Source organism: Bos grunniens, chromosome 24 (genome assembly GCF_055505025.1).
Source record: "Bos grunniens cultivar Pamir isolate PY7600 chromosome 24, Bosgru_T2T1.0, whole genome shotgun sequence".
Classification (NCBI taxonomy): Eukaryota; Metazoa; Chordata; class Mammalia; order Artiodactyla; family Bovidae; genus Bos; species Bos grunniens.
The window spans coordinates 8,568,593-8,591,252 of NC_141188.1; the positions used below are offsets into that span (position 1 = coordinate 8,568,593).

At 46.0% G+C, this 22,660-nt stretch overlaps 1 long non-coding RNA gene across 1 annotated transcript in view; it reads right to left on the minus strand.

The window, feature by feature from the left end:
* The window catches only part of LOC147345872 (uncharacterized), an 80,944-nt gene that overhangs the window by 14,013 nt on the left and 44,271 nt on the right, over positions 1 to 22,660 (minus strand). The window contains exons 4-5 of the long non-coding RNA XR_015153397.1: positions 2,741 to 3,190; positions 2,401 to 2,499 (exon numbers count right to left, since the gene is read on the minus strand). This is a non-coding gene — a long non-coding RNA (uncharacterized LOC147345872). The remainder of the gene's footprint in view (positions 1 to 2,400; positions 2,500 to 2,740; positions 3,191 to 22,660) is intronic.

Below are 22,660 nucleotides of genomic sequence, written 5' to 3' on the forward strand. Positions count from 1 at the left end.
CACCAGAGGTCAGTGTTGCTTCGAAGCAAAATCCCTGTAAATCCCTCTGGGGGTGTAAAGGTCTTACAAGAAATGACTACATTTTCTTCTAAAAAATGTTAGCTTCAATATATCTGATTTTTAGACTTACTGAGTGACAGATGGTTACAGTCTGTTAAAAGAAATCAACTTGTTAAAAAAAATCAACTTGTTAAAGATATATATTTTGTGCAAAAATGAGCTTGGATCCTCCTCATTCAAAAGTAATAAGAGGAATTAAGGGAGGAGAGAAATATATGCATAAAAAACATATGCACCTACTCAAATATATATTATATCTATGGTCCTCAGCCACTTAGTCATGTCCGAATGTTTTCGACCCCATGGACTGTAGCCCACCAGGCTCCTCTGTCCGTGAGATTCTCCAGGCAAGAATACTGGAGTGGGTTGCCATTTCCTACTCCAGGGGATCATCCCAACCCAGGGATCAAATCCTCAGCTTCTGCATTGCAGGCAGATTCTTTACCAGTGAGCCACCTGGGAAGCCCATATTATATCTATAGGTACATAGATATATTTGCAATCTTACCCAGAGCTCAGTGCCAGGGAAAAGCAAAAACCGTGTCTTATAACACTTACTCTGTAACTGAAGAGGTCAGTAACACATAGCATATCTTAATTTTTTTTAATTATAAATATTTTTTAAAATAAAAAAATAAATGCTCTACTGCAAACAATAAAGCCAGAGATTACTATTGGTGGCATCATTTGCAATGTCTTTGCTCTAAGATTGGGAGAGCTGAGGAACAAAGCCATGCGGGAGGGAAGGAGAGGAGAGACGACCTTGAACACAGGGGTGAAAATTGACAATAAGCCTGTGGGGAAATCACATTGGGATAACTGGAGCTAGTTTTTGGGACATGTCGTGTGATTTTGATTCATCCCTGTTGCTCAAGTTCCACACTTACCCGAGACATTTGGATATTCATTCATCCACTGCTCTAGACAAAGAAATGGACAAAAACAGAGAGATTCCCAGCCCTCACGGAGCTGCGATAAATGAGCAAGCAAATGTTTGAAAATATGGTAATACGTGGTGAAAAGGGCTCAGGAAGAAAAGAGCAGTGTGGCCAGACGAGGGGCTTCCCTGGTGGCTCAGATGGCAAAGAATCCGCATGCAATGAGGGAGACCCGGGTTCAATCCCTGGGTCGGGAAGATCCCCTGGAGAAGGGAATTACCAGACAAGACCTCTCAGAGGGAAGAGACATTTGAGCAGAGACCCGAGGACCATTTGGGTCATGAGCTGTGAGTCAGTATTTCAGGTCAAAGATGCCAAAGCCAGTATAGACAGTCCACAGTGAGCGAAAAGGAAAGAGGTTTGGATATATCCCAAGGACAATGGGAAAACAGTTTGTACTTAAAGGCTAAAGAATCATTTTGGCTGCTATATAAACAATGGATGGTCTGAGGATTCAACGAGAGTGGACGAAGGGAGACCTGGGCGTGGTTAGGCATGTGCGTGGTGTCCAGGGAGACCACGTCTGAGATGGAGAAAAGGTTGTAGACCTTTGGAGGGAGAATCAGCCAGTCTCATCAGGGATCAGACGGGGCCAGCGGGCAGTATTGCTGTTTACTCTGTGTGCAGCTGTGTGCTTAAGTCCCTACTGCTGAAACTTAATTGTTTCTACGGAGAAACACCAACCTTTCCTCTTAAAGAAAGAAAGAAAGTGAAGTCACTCAGTTGTGTCCAACTCTTTGTGACCCCATGGACTATAACCTACCAGGTTCCTCCGTCCATGGGATTTTCCAGGCAAGAGTACTGGAGTGGGTTGCCACTGCCTTCTCCAGGAGATCTTCCCAAACCAGGGATTGAACCTGGGTCTCCCGCATTGTAAGCAGATGCTTTACCACCTTAGCCACCAGGGAAGAGTTTGCATTTCCTCTTAAAAGCAGAATTATTAAATTTTCACCACTTATACAAAGAAGAATCAAATAATCATGTATCATTGATTGTTTTGCTGTATGTATGTAAAATAATACCAACTAAGTGCCATGCCTTTTTAATGGGAATGGAAGCAAAATTGCATTTTAAATTTAATAAAGAAAAAATGAAAAGGTGATTATTCCCTTGCTATTCTGGTTTTATATCCATTGTTCAAAGTCTCTATTGCTTTTTCTTCTCCTAGAAATAGTCATGGGAAATGGATATATTGAATCCAAAAATATTCGTCCCCAAATCTATAAATTATAGTCAAATTTCATTTCTACTCTATGGGAACATTTTCAACAATATGCAAGCACTGTGATAAGAGTATCTGTGCCAGCCAGGCAGCTAACAGGAGAAGAGATGGGCCTGTGGATGCGTCTAAATCTTATTAAGAGAACAAGGACTAACATCAACTAAATAGGCAAAGCTTTACCCCAGATGAGTTCTGGACATTCTCATGAAGATGCAGGTTACCGGGGCAAGCTGGTTTCCTTCTGGCAGAACTGGATGAGCCACGCCCGTGGGTAGAATCCTAAGGGAACAGATTTCAAAAGACATTAGGTGCCAGGCGGAGACTGCCTCGGACTACAGGTGTGGGGGGTTGGGAAATATTTTTAAATTATAGAACATAATGCCAAAAAAGGCAGTTGACTGTAACAGCTGCAATTTTCCCGTAAAAGAGGAAAAGAGTTTAGCACAAACAGAGAAGTAGTTACTGGGCCAAATGCCAGAGGTATGTCTAGATGCCCATGTTCAAGTGTGGCACAAATTACCTGGATCTGTTCCCATGAGACTCTGCGTCAGTACCTTCTCCCTCCATTGTCTCTTTTCCAAGGAGCAGCCCAAGGACTCTTCACACCACTTGTTGTTGTAGGAACAAATCAGGATGATGGTTGTAAAGTGAAAGTGAAAGTCGCTCAGTCGTGTCCGACTCTTTGCAACCCCACGGACTATACAGTCCATGGAATTCTCCAGGCCTGAATACTGGAGTGAGTAGCCTTTCCCTTCTCCAGGGGATCTTTCCAACCCAGGGGTCAAATCCAGGTCTCCTGCATTGCAGGCAGATTCTTTACCAGCTGAGCCACAAGGAAAGCCCAAGAATACTGGAGTGGGTAGCCTATCCCTTCTCCAGCGGATCTTTCCCACCCAGGAATCGAACCATGGTCTCTCGCATTGCAGGCAGATTCTTTTCCAGCTAAGCCACCAGCGAAGCCGAAAGGGCTCTGCAAAAATAAACAGTGCAACACAATGCAAGATGGTGTTATGATCAGTTATAATTTCCTTTAATGGTTCATCTGTTACATTTTACCATAACTATAGGCTTCAAGTAGATAGAAGTATCATACAATTATAATTATACATTTTATATTGGGTAATAGGATTACATGGCTTATTGTGAGTACTCAATAATGAAATGAATGCTAAAATCTCCTTAAAATTATTATCGTTTTTTGCTCAGTCGTGTCTGACTGTTTGTAACCTGGTGGACTGTAGTCCCGCCAGACTCCTCTATCCCTGGGAGTCTCCAGACAAGAATACTGGAGTGAGTAGCCATTCCCTTCTCCAGGGGAATCTTCCTAACCCAAGGATTGAACCCAGGTATCCTGCATTGCAGGCATATTCTTTACCATCTGAGCTACCAAGGAAGCCCCATACTTATTTCGATCTCATCCCAAGTCCTGAAATCTGACTTAGGTTGGGATCAAGGCATATGTATTTTCACAATTCTCTAGGTGATTCTGACGGGCACCCCAGCTTCCGAATCTCTGCACTGCTTTAATAAATATTAGGTAAAGTGAAGTGAAGTCGCTCAGTCGTGTCCGACTCTCGAAATCCCATGGACCTTCGTCCGCTGGTGCCAGCGCCCATTGTGCGGGGTCCTTCCCGAGCTTAAGTCACTGCCTGCCTGGGGTCTCAGCAGCACCACTGAGGTCTCAGTGGACGGGCCCCCGGGGCACACAGGCTGTGCTGAGCGGTGCTATCCCATGACACAGGAAGCACGTACAGGGAACACGCACACGTCCCTCCAGGTCACACTTCCCTGTTGGCTCCCCGAAGAGCTTCCTTGTGCTCCGGATGCCACCCCCAGATTTGTAAAATTAGCCGTTTCTGTCTTTAGTCCCCAGACTTGAGGACCGCACCTGATGGAGGGTGTGTGTGGAAGAGACAGGAGAGGACCCAAGGTTAGAGGGATGAGAACCAGGGCTGAATGACCCTAGCAGCTCCAAGAGCAGTTCTCTCTTCTATGTATGAATCTGGGGTGTTTCTGTCACACCAAGTTTACCTCTAATCTCCTCTCCCTTATTTTCTGGCACTGCCCATCAGAAAGGATGCTCCCCTGGGTCTGGAGGAAATGCTTGAATTCTAGGTGAACCACAGCTTAGGGGCAGGCTGTGACCTCCTAAAGCCATTCCCAGAGTCCTTCATTTGCAATGGGAGGAACATCTTGCAGACCAGTAGTAGTGTAAGGCAAATGATAGCAAAGCCAGTTTTGTTTACAACTGAACATATAGTCACGTTTGCAGACAGCTGTTGCAATATTTATTTTTCACTCTTCATAAAAATATAATAATCAATAGTGGTTTGTTACAGAGTCAAAAATTTCTGACCAGTCCTTGGAACATGATCCAGCCCCGGTGCTGATCCATCAGGCTAATGTGTCATTAAAACTCTGTTTGTCAAAGCTGATCTTTCCCAAGGTGACTGCGCCCCGGCTCTGCGAATGCACCCACTTCAGACCTTGCTGGTCAAGCAAAGTCTCTGCCCTTGTCCCTGGTTGATGTCGAACAAACTCCAGGATGATGCTCCACTCATGCAGGATGAGGGATCAGGGTCGGGGAGGGGATGGGGAGGGGGGGTGCTCCAGCTGCAGGTGAGCAGCAGAAACACCCCTGACCTTGCAGATCAGAAAGTCTCAAGAGTTTGGGATCAGGCTTAGCCGATGACATAATTAGCACTTCCTTGAGGGAGAGGAGAGAGAACTTTATTTTGGTCTGGTAACTCATTCATCTGGCTACCAGTCAAGTAAGATGCAAACGTATGATTTCAAATAGCTATTTTTTTCCTATTCTTCCTTTTGAGATAGTTTCAGCCTTACACAAAAGCTGCAAAAATAATACAAAGAATACCCACATAGCCCTCAAGGAGATTCCCAACTATCGACATGTTAATCATGTTTGCTCCACCATTCTCCCTGTCTCAAGCACAGTATGTTATTCTCTGAAAAGTTGGAAAATGAGTGGTGGACATAAGACCCTCTTCTCCCAAAACCTGCTGTATTAACCACATTGCAATTATCAAAAGCAGGAAATCGGCCCTGATATACTGCCAGTATCTATCCTATAGATCTTACAACAAGCTTGCGAATTGTATCACTAATGTCCTATGGCCGTGAAAAAAAGAAAAGAAAGAAACAGAATGTTAAGGCTTATAAAGTCACAGTTGCTCTGAGATTCAGGTAACTGGTAGCATAATAATTCTTAAGGGGTTCGGTACACCATAGTCCTGGTCCTAAAATACTCCCTGATATTTAGACCCTGAAACCTGCTACTACTGTCTTCTCGATTGAAGGGTAGGAAGTGACGATCCAGAATGCTGATCACATGCCTTTTTCAAAACTGAAGTGTCGTTGCTGTACAATATTTTGTAAGTTACAGGTGAACAATATAGTGATACGCAATTTTTAAAGGATGTACTCTGTTTAGCGTTATTATAAAATAGTGCCTATATTCCCCTGTTGTACTGTATATCCTTGTAGCTTATTTTATACGTCACAATTTGAATCTCTTAACCCTCTACCTTCTTCCTCTTCTCTGTCCCCATTGGTAACCACCAGCCCTTTCTCTGTATCCTGAGTCTGTTCTCCTTTGTCATAGTCACGAGTTTGTTGTCTTCTTTAGACTCTACATACAAGTGACATCACACAGTGTCTGTCCTTCTCTGTCTGACCCACTTCACCCATCATCACGTCCTCCAAATCCATCCATGTTGCTGTGAATGGCAAGATTTTACTCTAGTTTATGTCTGAATAGTATTCCATTATGTGTCTGTGTGTGTGTGTGTATACATACATGTCATGGGGCATCCCATGTGGCTCAGTGGTAAAGAATCCGCCTGCCAATGCAGGAGACACAGGTTCGATCCCTGGGTCAGGAAGATCCCCTAGAGGAGGAAATGGCAACCCACTCCAGTATTCTTGCCTGGAGAATCCCATGGACAGAGGAGCCTGGCATGCTACAGTCTATGGGATTGTAAACAGTCGGACATGGCTTAGCAACTGAGCATACACACATGCATATACATCACATCTTCTTTATCATCCATCTGTTGATGGACACTTAGGTTGATTCTACATGTTAGCAACTGTGAACATTGGGGTGCATGTATCTTTTCAAATTAGTGTCTTCTTAAAATTTTATTTATTTATTTAGGCTGCATAGGCTCTTATTTGTGGCATATGAGATCTAATTCCCTGACCAGGTATCGAACGCAGTTCCCCTACATTGGAAGCTCAGAGTCTTAGTCACTAGATCACCAGAGAAGTCCCCAAATTAGTGTCTTTTTTATTTCAGATATATACACAGGAGTGGAACTGTTGAATCCTATGGTAGTTCTAGGGCTTCCCTATGGTAGTTCTAGGGCTTCCCTAGTAGCTCAGCTGGTAAAGAATCCGCCTGCAATGCAAGAGACCCCGGTTCAATTCCTGGATCGGGAAGATCCACTGGAGAAGGGAATGGCTACCCACTCCAGTACTCTTTGGCTTCTCTAGTGGCTAAGCTGGTAAAGAATCTGCCTGCAGTGCAGGAGACCTGAGTTGGAAAGATCCCCTGGAGAAGGGAATGGCTATGCACTCTGGCCTGGAGAATTCTATGGACTGTACAGCCCACGGGGTCACAAAGAGTCGGGCACGACTCTTTCGTGCCACTTTCGAGCCACTTTCACTTTCCATGCTAGTTCTACTCCTAGTTTTAGAAACCGTCCTACCGTTTTCCACAGTGACTACACCAATTTACCTTCTCACCAATAGTGTACAGGGTTCCCTTTTTTCCACATCCTCACCAACATTTGTCATTGAGTTCTTCTTGAAGACAGCCATTCTGACAGGTATGAGGCGACAGCTACTTGCAGTTTTGATTGGCATTTCCCTGACATTGTGATGCTGAGCATCCCGCCAGGCACCTGCTGGCCATCTGCGTTTCCTCTCTGGAAAACTATCAGTTCTTCTGCTCATCTTGTAACTGGATTGTTTGTTTTTATGATGTTGAGTCACAAGAGCTGTTCAGTATGTTGGCTATTAACCCCTATTGGTCATATCATTTGCAAATATCTTCTCCCATTCAGTCGGTTGTTCTCTTGTCTTATTGATGGTTTCCTTTGCTGTGCAAAAAGCTTTTAAGTTTAATTAGGCCCCACTTGTTTACTTTTGCCTTCATTTCTGTTGCCTTAGGAGATAGATCCAAAAAATATCGCTACGGTTTATGTCAAAGACAGCTCTGCCTATGCTCTCTTCTAGGAGTTTTATGGTTTCAGATCTTACATTTAGGTCTTTAGTCCATTTTGAGTTTATTTCCTTTTATTTCTTCTTATCTTCTTTATTTCTTCTCTGTTTCTCATCTGAGCAATTTAATTTAATTCAACAATTCCTTACTGACTGCCTGATATACCCAAGACACTATCTTTGGTTCAGGGGGATACAAAGTTTTTTAAGATGCAGTCTCAACACCCCATGAATCAAAATGTTATCAAACAAACAGTAGCTTAGTGGAAATAAAAAACAGTAGTAAAAAGGTAGTAAAAAAAAAAAGTAGTAAAAAACTGTATAGCAGAGAACTATATTCAGTATCCTACTATAAGAATATCAATATCAATATATATATATATATATATGTGTGTGTGTGTGTATAACTAAATCATTTTGCCATACAGCAGAAATTAACACCACACTGTAAATCAACTATACTTCAATTAAAAATTTAAAAATACAAAAAAAAAAAGAATGGATAAACCACAGGGTTCTATTGTACAGCACAGGGTACTATAATCTATATCCTGTGAAAATTCATAATGGAAAAGAAAATGAAAACGAATGTATATGTATATATGTTTGTGTGTGTATGTATGTGTGTGTGTATAACTGAATCACTTTGCTGTGCAGCAGAAATTAACACAACATTGTAAATCAACTATATTTCAATTTAAGAAAAGAGGGGAGGGATAGAATAGATTATTGGGTCCCTACTGTTTGGTAGATGCCTTATCAAGTGATCATATGCATATAACATTTTTCACAAATATGGTGACACTGGCATGATTTTCCTTGTTTCCTGGATGAGGAAATCGAGGCTCATAAAATCAAGAAATCTGCCTGGCAGGTCCATGCAGTGAGACTTAGAGATCTGTCTCCGAAGCCCTTCAGTTCAGTTCAGTTCAGTCGCTCAGTCGTGTCCGACTCTTTGCGACCCCATGGACTGCAGCACACCAGGCTCTCTGTCCATCACCAACTCCCAGAGCTTGCTCAGAGTTGTGTCCATCGAGTCGGTGATGCCATCCAACCGACTCATTCTTCTCTGTCTCCCCCTTCTCCTCCTGCCTTCAATCTTTCCCAGCATCAGGGGCTTTTCCAATGAGTCAGTTCTCCACATCAGGTAGCCAAAGTATTGGAGCTTCAGCTTCAGCATCAGTCCTTCCAGTGAATATTCAGGACTGATTTCCGAAGCCTTTGTCTGCTCCTCGAAAATGAGACAGAAACAGATGGTGTGGAGCAGAGGGAGGAGAAGGGAGAGAGAAAGAAGGAGAGAATGAAATCAGCGGAGGGGAGGAAGCCTCCCCGGGCCTCAAGGATAGACTGCCGCGCAGAGATTTTGAGGATAAAGATGAAACAGCAATCCAGGCTGAGGCTTGAAATAGCTGTGAGCAGGGTCCCGCGCTGTGACTCAGCAAAGTGGCCAGACCAGGTTCTCCTGACAGAACAAAGCAAACGCAGTTTCTTAAGAGTCCGAGGCTGCCCTCAGGGCACCCCAGGGACAGCTGAAGCCGGGAAGAGACAGCTCACTCCATGAGGCAGGGGGGTTCTCCCCTGGGATCAGCAGTTGGTGAGCTTTCTTCTCACTGTGAAGCTCCTTCAGATTTCTTTCTGCAGGAGAAAGATTCGCCCATTGAAAGCTAAAGAGGATGAGGCGGTGCTGGGAGCCCTTCTTCGATACATCTCTGACCCAGGGGGCCCAGTCTGCTAAGTGTAGACAGAAGTGCAGAGTCAGGACTTGCTGGCCCCCTGCCTGCTGGTCAAGCCACACGTCGCAGTTACTTGGGAAGCGGTCTGGGTGGGGAAACCTCTCTATTTCTGACGTAAAGAGATGGTGTTTGTTTATATTTGCATCTTCTAAGGAATGGATGCTTCAGCAGGACACTGGATCCTGGACAAACATCCTACTGATGACACTGTCACTGACTCCCCAAACGCTGGAGTTAGAAGGAAACTTTGTTTATATTTACACATCTAAAATAGACCAACTAAGCACTTTTATATTGTAAATATCGGGCCATGGTCCATGGGGTTGAAAAGAGTCAGCCAGGACTGAAGCAACTTAGCATGTGCACACGCATGCAAATTCTATTTCTGACCCAGATCAGCATGTTCTGAAAGATGCTCATTTTGAAGCTGGAAAAGTTATCCAGGCCTTGTTAGTTGCTCAGTGGTGTCAGACTCTTTGTGACCCCATGGACTCCTCTGTCCATGGGATTCTCCAGACAATCCTGGAGTGGGTAGTCATGGCCTCCTCCAGTGGATCTTCCAGACCCAGGGATCGAACCCGCATCTCTTAAGTCTGCAGTGGCAGGCGGGTTCTCGACCACTAGCGCCACCTGGGAAGCTTGAAAGAATGTATGGTTCAGATGTGAACACTGACAGCCCCCTCTGTGCATCGCAGGCACAGAGCTCAGAGACGTGTCATCACTCCCCACACTCCTGCATCCTCACCTCACAAGGAGAGAATGAGACGGACTCCTATCAGTGTTTCCAGAATTAAATAAGTCAGTACACATGCAGCACTCAGAAGTGTGAGCAGTAAATATTAGTTTAGCTAATCATGGGAATGCATGATAAAGCTATTGGGTATTTAATTTCTCGGTTTAAAAAAAAAAAAGGCCACGATGAGAATCAACATCGAGGAGCTAAATGACCACAGAAAAGAGAGTTTCACTTGACTTTCGGATCACTCACATACCTGCAGTACCTTCAAGATAAAGGTCTGAAGGAGGTGAAATATTTCATCTATCTACTTCCCTCTGGCCATAAGCACACAGGTCAAACCTTCTGAGTCAGAATTCAGGAAATGGTCTAAATCTGTGAAGTGAAAGTCTCTCGGTCGGTCCGACTCTTTGTGACCCCATGGACTGTAGCCTGCCAGGCTCCCCTGTCCGTAAAATTCTCCAGGCCAGACTACTGGAGTGGGTAGTCATTCCCTTTTCCAGGGGATCTTCCCGACCCAGGAATCAAACAGATGTCTCCTGCATTGCAGGCAGATCCTTTACCAACTGAGCTACGAGGGAAGCCCAAAGTCACTCAGTCGTGTCCGACTCTTTGCGACGCCGTGGGCTATACAGTCCATGGAATTCTCTAGGCCAGAATACTGGAGTGGCTAAGCTATTCCTTTCTCGAGGGGATCTTCCCAACCCAGGAATCAAACCCAGGTCTCCTGCATTGCGGGTGGATTCTTTACCAACTGAGCCACCAGGGAAGCCCAAATCTGTGAATTCAACCTGATTTGTATGGTGGTTGATTTGAATAAATTATTGAGATGAGTTCACACCTCGATTACTCAGATTAGAATTAAACTGAGTGGCTTTTTCAATTCAGTCTCATAATTATTCCTCATGGCACCTCCCATCAACTCCTTCTCGACATTTACTCAATACTGAATCCACATCCTTAGTCCTACCTAGTAGACTGAGATGACTGTTAACCTAAGGAACATCCATTAAGTCCCTTGGACAGCAAGGGGATCAAACTAGTCAATCCTAAAGGAAACCAACCCTGAATATTCATTCGAAGGACTGATGCTGAAGCTTCATCACTTTGGCCACCTGATGTGAAAAGCCAATTCACTGATGTGAAAAGACCCTGATGCTGGGAAAGACTGAGGGCAGAAGTGGGTAACAGAGGATGAGATGGGTGGATGGCATCACCAACTTAATGGACATGAGTTTGAGCAAACTCTAGGAGACAGTCAATGGCAGGGAGGCCGGGGGTGCTGCAGTCCATGGGTCGAAGAGTCAGACGTGACTTAGTGACTGAACAACAAGGACATTTTCATGATCATATTTCATTTTCATCATCTCAATATTTTCATGATCATTATCATATTTTCATAATCTCAATACAGAATCATTCCATGGTAATCATACCAAAACCCAAAAATCACCTACTCATCAGAAGAGAAGAGGCATCCTTTTACAGCATGGATGCCATTTCGAGATACTTGATCCCCATCTGCATCCTTTATGTAAGTTCAGAGCTCCCTGGTGGCTCAGACGGTAAAGAGCCCACCTGGCATGCAGGAGACCGGGGTTCGATCCCTGGGTCAGGAAGATCCCCTGGAGGAGGGGATAGCGACCTACTCCAGTGTTCTTGCCTGGAAAACCCCATGGACAGAGAAGCCTGGAGGGCTACAGTCCGTGGAATAGCAAGAGTCAGATATGACTGAGTGACTACCCACCACGGAAGTCAGAAACACTCTCCTGGGACTTTCCTACCTTCAAGTGAAAGGGGCGTGGGCTTGTTCCCTTGTTGAGGAACTAAGATTCCCACTTGCCTGACCCCCCATAAAGAAACATAAAACAAAAGCAACATTTGTAACAAATTCAATGTGTTTAGTCACTGGGTGTTGACTCTTTAAGACCCTATCAACTGTAGCCCAAGCCAGGCTCCTCTGTCCATGGGATTCTCCAGGCAAGAATACTGGAGTGGGTTGCCATTTCCTTCTCCAGGACATCTTCCCGACTCAGGGATGGAACCCAGGTCTCCTGCACTGCAAGCGGATTCTTTACTGTCTGAGCCACCAAATTCAATAAAGATTATAAAGTCATCCACATCGAAAAAAACCTTAAAAAAAAAAGAAGAAGAAAGAAATGATCTTTCACTATTGGGCACTTCACGGAGACGTCTGGTCTTTGGTAACTGTGGGTCCTGAGCACTGTCTGGACCATCTCTTCCATTAGGCGAACCGAGGAACACTTTAGTGGATTCGTTGGTTCATTCATTCATTCAGGCAGTGTTGGGTGAGCCGATGCTTGGCACGGAGCCCTGCGGGAAGATGCAGATGGACTTGGCCTAATTCTTATGCCCCAAGGACTTCACAGGGTCACAGGTGAGGGGGGAGTCGGTGCTGGCGAGAAGGACTCGGGTACCGGGAGGGGCCCTGCCAGGCTGGCTCCGCGCACACATCTCTGAAATGACAGCTCATCATGGAGGCTTCATAGCATAAGACAGGAGTCTATCTTCCTGAGCAGGGGACCCCGCCTAAATCATCCGTACCAGATGGTCACGGACAGTTGACCGAGGTGGACCAGCAAAGAAAACATCCTCCTCCCCCTCACCACAGCCCCTCCCACCTCGCACCTCTGAACTGCTCAGGGCGTTTCTGCAAAGAGGTCACTCCAGGGACGGGGGAGGAGGGGGAGGGTGCTTGCCCCCTGTCTGCACAGCAGCAACTCCTACTTCCTCCCCAGAAGAAATCTTGCCAGCCTCTTCTGAAAGTAAAGGAGGAAAAGATCTCTGCTGGCAAAGGAGATTCATTTTCTGGCCAGGAAAGAAGAACTGGGAAAGAAGGTGGGAGATTGTTCCTGACCCCCTCACCTAGGATCGGGTGTTGGTTCCCAGCGAGAAAGAAGGCAGGGCTCACCGTCAGGTGGAGGCCTGGAATTGATTCCAGAGCTGAGAAGGAGAAAATGCCCTTTCTCTACATCTCAGTATCTTCCTCTATGATACTGATAAATTATAATAAAACATTTACTTATGTCAGAAGGAAGCTGCCTAGAAAAGTGGCTCAAGGCCTAGAAATATCTTCGAACCTACTTAAGTGTTTATGAGCAGGGTGACCATTTCATGAGCAGTAGAAAGTCAAAACCACCTGACCTAGCGGCAAAGCCATCGTGAACTTTCTAGACCTCTTCCAGGGAAGCTGACCACCCTGAAAACTGAATCTGCAGCACTTCAGAAAGAGGATGGGAGACAGGTCTTTAAAAAATGATACATTTTGCATTAGAAGGCGGTGGACAAATGCCAGTTTTTTAATTCTCCCAAATGTAACATCAGAAAACCTCTGGATGTCTGCTGCAGAGGACCTGTCCCTCAACTGCATGTTCACGGCCAGAAAAAAAAAAAAAAAACAGTGGGAAACAAGGGCAAGTACTTCTATTAACACAAAAGGATATTGCTCCTTGCATTCCAGACACGCCATCGTGCTGAGTGAGTGAACTCGGTCAGTTAATCCTTCACTCAGGATCGGAGGTCAGTAGGATAATTATCCTCGTTTTCAGATAAGGCAGCTGAGCTCAGGGTTAATATAAACCAGTGATATTTGAACCAGGACCATGAAGAGAGAGAAAGGCAGGCATAACCAGAAAGGGATCAGAAGATGACCACAAAGCAAGTAAATGCCAATATCTGGGGTCACGTGGCTTCACACCAGTGGAAACAAAGCCCACTTAAATGATTAAAACATCTTGCTTATCGAATAGAATATTTCTAAATAAATGAGTTTTTTGTTCTCATGTACGAATAGGGACATAAAAGAGATGAACGTCATTACCATTAGGAAAGGCTCTTGTGACCATCTTTTGACGCATGAACTTGGTGAGGTTACAGCCTCCAGTTATTCAACCAGACTCTCTCCCAGGAGTTGCTGTGAAGAAATCTTGTAGATGGGAATCAAGTCCACAGTTGGTTGACTTGAGTTAAGGGAGATGATCCTCATTCATTCAGGGGAGCCGGATTCAGTCAGTGGGAAGACCTTGAAAGCAGAACTGAGGCTTCCCTGAAGAAGAAATCCTGTGTGGGGATAGGAGCTTCAGCCTCTTCTAGAATTCCCAGCTTACCCTGTGGATTTCAGACTTGACTAGTCAGCCCACGGTCACGTAACCCAACACCCCTTGCAGTAAAGCTCTTATGACTTATGCCTTGAACACTGGCTGACGCAGTTCTGAAAGTGTTCCTTGTCATGAATGTGTAAGAATGAATTAGGGCTTCCTGGGAGTTGGTGATGGACAGGGAGGCCTGGCGTGCTGCAGTCCATGGGGTCGCAAATAGTCAGACACGACTGAGCGACTGAACTGAACTGAGGGCTTCCCTGGTGGCTCAGTGGTAAAGAATCCACCTGCTAATGCAGGAGACACGGGTTTGATCCCTGATCCGGAAGATCCCACGTACCTAGCACAACTGAGCCCGAGCACCACAACTGCTGAGCCTGGTGCTCTAGGGCCCGGGATCCGCAAGAGAAGGCACTGCAGTGGGAAGCCCACACATAGCCTCTAGGGAGAAACCCCCACGCCGCAACGAGAGAAAACACCTGGGCAGCCAAACTCCCGGCACAGCCAAAAATACACAAGTAAACACAATTATTTTTTCAAAGAAGGAATTAGCAGTCACCTACTGTATTCGTATAAAAGCTAGTACTGCAGAGTGTATGTTTAAGGGGGTTACAGTCTCCCCCGCATTCTGGTTACTGATGAACTCACTCTCAGAGGACGGACTCGGAAAATTTCTCACGAAGCCAAAGTAAATGTTAAGTTAAAATTCCGTCTGAATTATTCTGAACAAATTTTCAATAGGTACAGTCTTAACAAAGTTCCAGAGTGTTAAAAAAGAGAGACTTCTTCCCTTTGATTTAAAGAACATATTCTTTCTCTCTCTCTCTCCCTCTCTCTCTCTCTCTCTCACACACACACACTCACACACACACATCTATCACAAAGTACTTCCCCAGGGAAGTTTGGAGGAGAATGGATACATGTATATGTATGGCCCCTTGGCTGCATTCCAGAAACTATCGCAACATTGTTAATCAGCTATATTCCAATAGAAAATCAAAAGTTTAATAAAAAAGAGAGAAAGTATCTCCCTTACTCCACAGACATTTTCATCTATTCCAATAGCATGAATGGAATGCCAGTGACATCCTGAACACCTTTGAGCTTTGTGACCTTGGATAAATCACTCAACAACTCTGTCTCTCAAGTTGCTTATCTATAAAATAGGGACAAAATACCGCCTGTCTCGCAGGCCTATAATGACAATAACGTTAGGTGATAATTGGAAATGAGAAGGTCTGGCACACAGCACACATCATGTATGTGTGGGTTTGGGAAGCTGACAAAAACTTCACAGAGGAGCTGGCACTAGAAAGAGTGGACTTTTAATTAAGTGCAGAGCCCCAGGTACAATTTCAAATAATGGAGGAAACAGGTTTGAGCGCAACTTAGAGGCAGAAGTGAGCAGAGCCTACCCTGAAACTCCTCCTCCTAGAAACCCCAGGCGAGAGCATGGATGCCAGGTTACGGGCAAAACAAATCTAGATTCTATGTCTAAAACACCATTTCAAGACACCTTAAAAACTACATGTTATGTATTTCAAAAAGAGTTCATGTTAAACAAGCTTGGAAAGCAGTATTAACTCAAGATTAACAGGTTAGCCATCACTGACTCAACGGACATGAGTTTGAGCTGACTCCGGGAGACTGGGAAGGACAGGGAAGCTGGACATGCTGCAGTCCCTGGGGTTGCAAAAATTCAGACACAACTTAGCAAACGAACAACAAACCAGCTTCCTTTAAAGCAGGATTCCCTGACAACTATAACCTACTAGGGTGCAGCCAGCAGCTTCCCGGGTGGCTCAGTGGTAAAGAATCTGCCTGCAATACAGGAGATGCAGGAGACACAGGTTCAATTCCTTGGGTTGGGAAGATCCCTTGGAGTAGGAAATGGCAACTCACTCTAGTATTCTGGCCTGGAAAATCCCATGGACAGAGGAGCCTGATCAGCTACTGATGAGTTTGAAAAACAGTCAGATACACCTGAGTGAGCGCACGTGCACGAGCCATGCACACACACACACACACATGCACGCACGCACGCGCTCACGCACAAGATACAGGCCTGTGCAGTCAACAGGGCGCCATATGCAATAGCTCCCAGCATGGGGTGACAGAACCCCCTCCCTCCAGAGCATCTCCCAGGAAAACCGTTCTGAGATGCACACCTCCGCGAATGCCAGCTGTATTACCTGTGTTTTCTGAATTCTGGCATCTGGGGCCTCGCTGACCAGAGAGAGACAGTGCCCCTCACAGGCCCAGGCAGTTCCCAAAGACAGTGCCTGGACTCAGCTTCCCTGCACAGACTGACCAAGCCAGGGCCCACAGGTCGCCCACCGACTCTGCGTGGCTCCCTGCCCTCATCAGCCCCAGGTCAGCCTCTGCGCTCCAGAGCCCACGGAAACCGTCACATGAGCCAGTCCTAAGTCTGCTTTCCCTGCCTTCCCTTCCCGAGGAAGCCACAGTCCAGGCTGCCGCCACATTCTAGCTCCTTCTGCTCCCGGACCCGCCCTGGGCTCTTCCAGGTGGCCCTGCGTGGCCCGGCTGGCCCCTCCTCTCCAGACCTGTAAGGAACAAACTATGCCTTCTATGCCGATCTGTTGGTTTCCCCATGCCTAAATTACAATAAAACCTACATTTTAAAACATCCAGGTTGCCAGTGAAGGGCTTTTAAAGACTTCTAAGCATATTTATGTTTTAGAAGGGCTGCCCTGATGGCTCAGATGGTAAAGAATCTGCCCGCAAGGCAGGAGATGCTGGTTCGATCCCTGGGATGGGAAGATTCCTTGGAGAAGGAAATGGCTACCCACTCTAGTCTTTCCAGGTGGCTCTAGCGGTAAAGAACCCACTTGCCAATGCAGGAGATGTAAGAGATTCGGGTTCGATCCCTGAGTTAGGAAGATCTCCTGGAGAAGGAAATGGCAACCCACTCCAGCATATACCTGCCTGGGAAACCCCAGGGACAGAGGACCCTGGTGGGCTACAGTCTCATGGGGTCACAAAGAGTCGGACACAACTGAGCGCACAACCACTCCAGCATCCTTGCCTGGAGAAATCCATGGACAGAGGAGCCTGGTGGGCTACAGTCCACAAGGTCTACACTACTTAGAGGCTAAACAACAAATAAGTGAATTACATTGCAAAGAGTCGCACACAACTGAGCAATTAAGACATACACGTGTTTTAGAGTATTCATCTTAACCATCACCTCCATGTGCTGTGCTTAGTCACTCAGTCGTGTCCGACTCTTTTCGACTCCATGGACTGAAGCCTGCCAGCCTCCTCTGTCCATGGGGATTCTCCAGGCAAGAATGTTGGAGTGGGTTGCCATGCCCTCCTCCAGGGGATCTTCCCAACCCAGGGATTGAACTCAGGTCTCCCAAATTTCAGGTGGATTCTTTACTGTCTGAGCCACCAGGGAAGCCCATCTTAACCATCACCTCTATACCACATTCCAAATTCCCGGAGCATACTTACAGCCTCAGGAAGCCCAAAACTACCCTAAACGCCTCACTGAGAGACACAGAGGGGTTCAAGGGGCCTGAACCCCCAACTATCTCCAAGTCCTAATATACTTGCTGAGTCTTTGGAAGCTCAGAGCATCTCAAGGAAGTCCATCCCTTTACCCCAATCTGAATACCTAGGAATATGGACCACATCACAGTTGCAGGAAAGGTGACACAAATCAGTCAGCTGGAGCCTCTTCACAGTGTTCAGAGAATTCTAGATGTCTTTGGCAATTGGCTTCCCTGGTGGCTCAGACGGAAAAGAATCTGCCTGCAATGCAGGAGACCCAGGTTCTACCTCTGGATCAGGAAGATCCCCTGAAGAAGGGAATGACAACCCACTCCAGAATTCTTTCCTGGGAAATCCCATGGACAGAGAAGGCTGGTGGGCTACAGTCCATAAGGTCACAAAAAGTCAGACACGACTGAGCAACAAATACATACACACTTGGCAATAGAGATCTGGGATTCACTTAAACTTTTTAATTGGAGGCACACAAGAATTGGGAAACTGGTCCTGTTTCTAAACACTTTGACCTCATCTTTTTTTTCATCTGTGATATTAAAGGAGTTGAACCAGTTACCTTATAAAGTAACTCCCGGCTCTGAAATTCTGTGGTTCTCAGTTACTCCCCAGAGCTACTAATTCCAGATAATTTTATAATCCTCTATAACGGCTTTAAATCACAAATGAGATTGATACAAAATTTTTCTACCTCTATATGTTTTTTTTTTTTTCTTTTCTACACTATGCCGGTTCTCCAGAGTACACTTTTGTTAATTACGAGGGCCCTTACTATTTATCGTGAGCCAAATAAAATAAATATTTGACTCTGGCAAAGGAAATGTTTTTTTTTTTTCCTAGCTTGATGCCAACCTTCATTCCATACCTTGCCCCATCACTGAGTCAACAGTGAGCTTTATCTGCACTTGGAAAAGACATTAGGGAATGAATGAGTCACAGCCCCACCAGAGCCCTTTGGGGTCAAGTGGACACTGGCTGCAGCCCCTCCCCATGAGGGAGCCCTTGGCAGGACCCTGAATGGGAACTTCGGTGACCTTTGCTTGAAGGTAAGGAAATGAATCATAGGGCTTGATCAAGACTTACTAGTTCTGTCTCCACGTGAAGGAGCAAGGATAAAACTGATGGCTGCCTGATAAGAAAATTGGAGCAAAGCGCAGAAGAGGGAAATACACGAGCCTCCTATCTTTGGAAGGGAGAATGTTGCAACTTGATGGAAGGTGCTTTGCTGGACTGCTTTCATCTTAGGTGGAACATCAGGGCCATTAGTCAAAAGTCAGATTTGAAACAGGTGAAACTTCAAAGTAAGATATTCTTCAGTCATTAAATATGGAGCTCAGCGCTGAATCCCTTGACCATGCTTTTGTTGTCCATAAGGAAAACAGATCCCCAGTTGTCACGAAGCTACCTAAGAAGTATGGTGCTGTTGCTGTTGCTGTTGTTTAGCAGCTGAGTCATATCCAACTCTTGTGATCCTGTGGACTGTAGCCCGCCAGGCTCCTCCATCCGTGGGATTTCCCAGCAGAAACACTGGAGTGAAAAAAAAAAAAAAAAGAAAGAAACACTGGAGTGGGTTGTCGTTTCCTTCTCCAGCTCATAGTGATTAGACGGTGTCTTTTATGGGGGCACATCCTTGAGTACGCATTGCATCTTGCTGTTGCTATTGTTCAGTCACTAAGTCGTGTCCAACTCTTTGCAACCCTGCAGATTGCAGCACCCCCAGGCTTCCCTGTCCTTCACAATCTCCCAGAGTTTGCTCAGATTCATGTCTATTGAGTCCATCGTGCTATCCAACCATCTCATCCTCTGCCGCCCCCTTCTCCTCCTGCCTTCAATCTTTCCCAGCACCAGGGTCTTTTCAAATGAGTCAGCTCTTCACATCAGGTGACCAAAGGATTGGAGCTTCAGTTTCAGCACATCCTTCTTACCCTCCAGCATCTCAACCCATCTCTCTGACCTTCAGGAAACCAGATGCCATCACAGTGAGTGATGTATCACAGTGCATTGTATTGGTCAAGGGAAATTAGTTCTCCTGGGCAGTGCTGTGTTTGAGAAGATAGACAGACTGTGCGGCCTCACCCGGGCCAGCAGACTCCAGCCCGGAAGCGCTTCAGGCCACATGACTGACCTCTCAGGATCTGCTCTGGATACAATTCTCAGGCACAGATTAACCAACAACATCTTCCTAGGAAAATACGATCATTTCTAGTAAAATATTAAAATAAAGTCGGGGAGAATTTCCTGCAATTATTTTCTTTGACTGGAATGCCAATATCTTTACATCCTCTGAATCTTTCATATTTTCAGCATTTGGAGAAACTCCCAGATGGTTGTTTGTCTATTAAAGAAATTTTAAAGATATACTTTGAGAAGTGTGGCTGTATCTGGATGGAGAGATTGGGGGGTAGTTTCACTTTTTTTATTTTCTACGTTTTGAATTGTTTGAACTTCTTACAGGGCAAATATATGTTTCAAAGTTTACAGATACATACTTTGCAATCCAAAAAGTAATCTTCACAGGTTGAGACCTTCCTGGATCATTGTTCCATGTAAAGCAAGCCCTTCGAACATCTCTCAGTGAATGTATATTACATGCGGCGCTTCCCAGGGGGTGCTAGTGGAAAAGAACCCAGCGGCCAACGCTGGAGATGTAAGAGACTCAGGTTAGATCCCTGGGTCAGGAGGGTCCCCTGGAAAGGAAATGGCAACCCTCTCCAGTATTCTTGCCTGGAGAATCCCATGGACAGAGGAGCCTGGTGGGCTACAGTCCATGGTGTTGCAAAGAGCTGGACATGACTGAGGCCACTTAGCATACACCCATATTACATGTATATTTTTGCCTACAGTGTAATGTCATGCCCTTATTCATGCTCAATAAATATTAGTTGCATAAAATTATCAAGAAGGATACAACACCTGTCTCCTAGCATCGAGAACATTGTCTAAAAGTCAGCCCATCACTGTCTTAACCATTGTTACAGACTGAATTCTGAACATCTATCCACTAAGTTCATCCTAAAATGAATGGAAAACGAGGGAAGGAGGAGCCACAAAAGGGGAACCGGCAATGGCACCCCACTCCAGTACTCTTGCCTGGAAAATCCCATGGACACAGGAGCCTGGTAGGCTGCAGTCTGTGGGGTCACTAAGAGTCAGACACGACTGAGCGACTTCACTTTCACTCTTCACTTTCATGCATTGGAGAAGGAAATGGCAACCCATTCCAGTGTTCTTGCCTTGAGAATCCCAGGGACGGGGGAGCCTGGTGGGCTGCCGTCTATGGGGTTGCACAGAGTCAGACACGACTGAAGCAACTTAGCAGCAGCAGCAGAGATGTGTGAGGGCCTGGACCCTTCACATATTCTCCTCATGCTAAGGAATTCTGGAAAGCTGTGCCCACAATTGCCTCTTGGTTATTTTTTAACCAGTCTTGGTGTAAACCCATAGCTTCCTGTCTGTTTGTGCTGCCAGACTCTTCAGAGGCCCCGTCCAACCCCTTACCATCTCTGCAGCAGTGCTTGGCGCCCTAGCAACACTGACTGTGACTCCCCTACCTGTGGTCGCTGCGTGCACCCACCGTGCAGGGTGCCTCGCCTGGAGTGGCACAAAGCACAGCATCACATCCCCCCACCCCCCGGGCACACAGTGCCCAGCCCTGCCCCCGGGCCAGATATTTACCTGGGCACGTGCTCAGCAGGGCTGAGTCACCAGCCCTCGGAAACCTCACCTCCTAAGCCTGGCTGCTTTATTAAAGAGTTGGCTGAGCACCAACAAGTGAGCTATTTTTATTCAAAACTTGGGCTCAAAGATAAAATTATGGCCAAGAGGAAAAGAGAGGCTGAATGTGCTTTCTGGAAAGTCTAAAGAGAAACACTCTTGCAGTCCTGCTGTTGTTCCGAGGGCAGCACTTGAGTGCGTCAATCAGCAGAGCCTTGTTCGTGTTCCTGGGGGAGAAATCCAGCCACGGGATGCAACCCATGTGCCCTTATGTAGACAGGGGCACATCCTTGCCGCATCCGATGTTGGGCCCCACAGCAGTCACACTGAAGAGCATCCAAAGCAGAGCACGAAGCGAACTCACATCAGCATCAGGGCTTCCCGGTGGTTCAGTGGTAAAGAATCCGCCTGCCAATGCAGGACACCCAGGTTCCATCCCTGGGTCGGGAAGATCCCCTGGAGGAGGGAATGACAACCCACTCCAGTATTCTTGCCTGGAGAATCCCACAGACAGAGCAGCCTGGCGGGCTACCTGGTACTCTTGGCTGTTCACAAAGAGTCAGACACGACTGAGCCACTAAACAACATTAACAACATGTCAGTATCAGTGACTCTGCAACACTCCTTGACTCCCAGGTCACCAACCATGATGTCCTGGTGCTGGGGTTTGAAAAGCCAGGAAAAAAACTAAGTGGGTAGAACTCTTGAGAGAGAGACATAAATAATTCTTTACCAATAGAATTTAATAGTGTCCACAGAGCCTCCTTAACCACCTTTCCCAACAAGCCTCCACTGCCTCATAGTACATCAAAACATAGAGCTAGACTCATGGTTGCAAGGGCAGAAGAATGTGCGGGAAGGGAGAGTTAGGGAGTTGGGATGGACCCACACTGCTATATTGAAAACGGATCACCAACAAGGACCTGCTGTAGAGCACAGGGAACTCTGCTCAATGTTACGTGGCAGCCTGGATGGGAGGGGAGCTCGAGGGAGAATGGATACATGTGTATGTACGGCTGAGTCGCTCTGCTGTCCACCCGAAACTATCACAATGCTGCTAATCCGCTATACTCCAATATAAAATAAAAAGATTTTTAAAAAGATATATCCAGGACCTAGTCATTTGTAACTTTGTAGGTGGTGGATTAAAACTTTAAAATTGAGCCAAGAGATGGCCTAAAATTAAGCTGGAGGTTAAAGGGAATTGAGGGTGGGTGTGAGGATGGTGATCCTGAAACACAGGATCGAAACCAGAGCTGCCGCGTCCATCCAGACAGCGCCCTTGGTTTGTGGATGGTCCCCAAAGCCTGAGAGTCTCGTGTGTCAAGTCCCTCGGGTATAAGTCTGGGAGGTTTGGCAGGTGA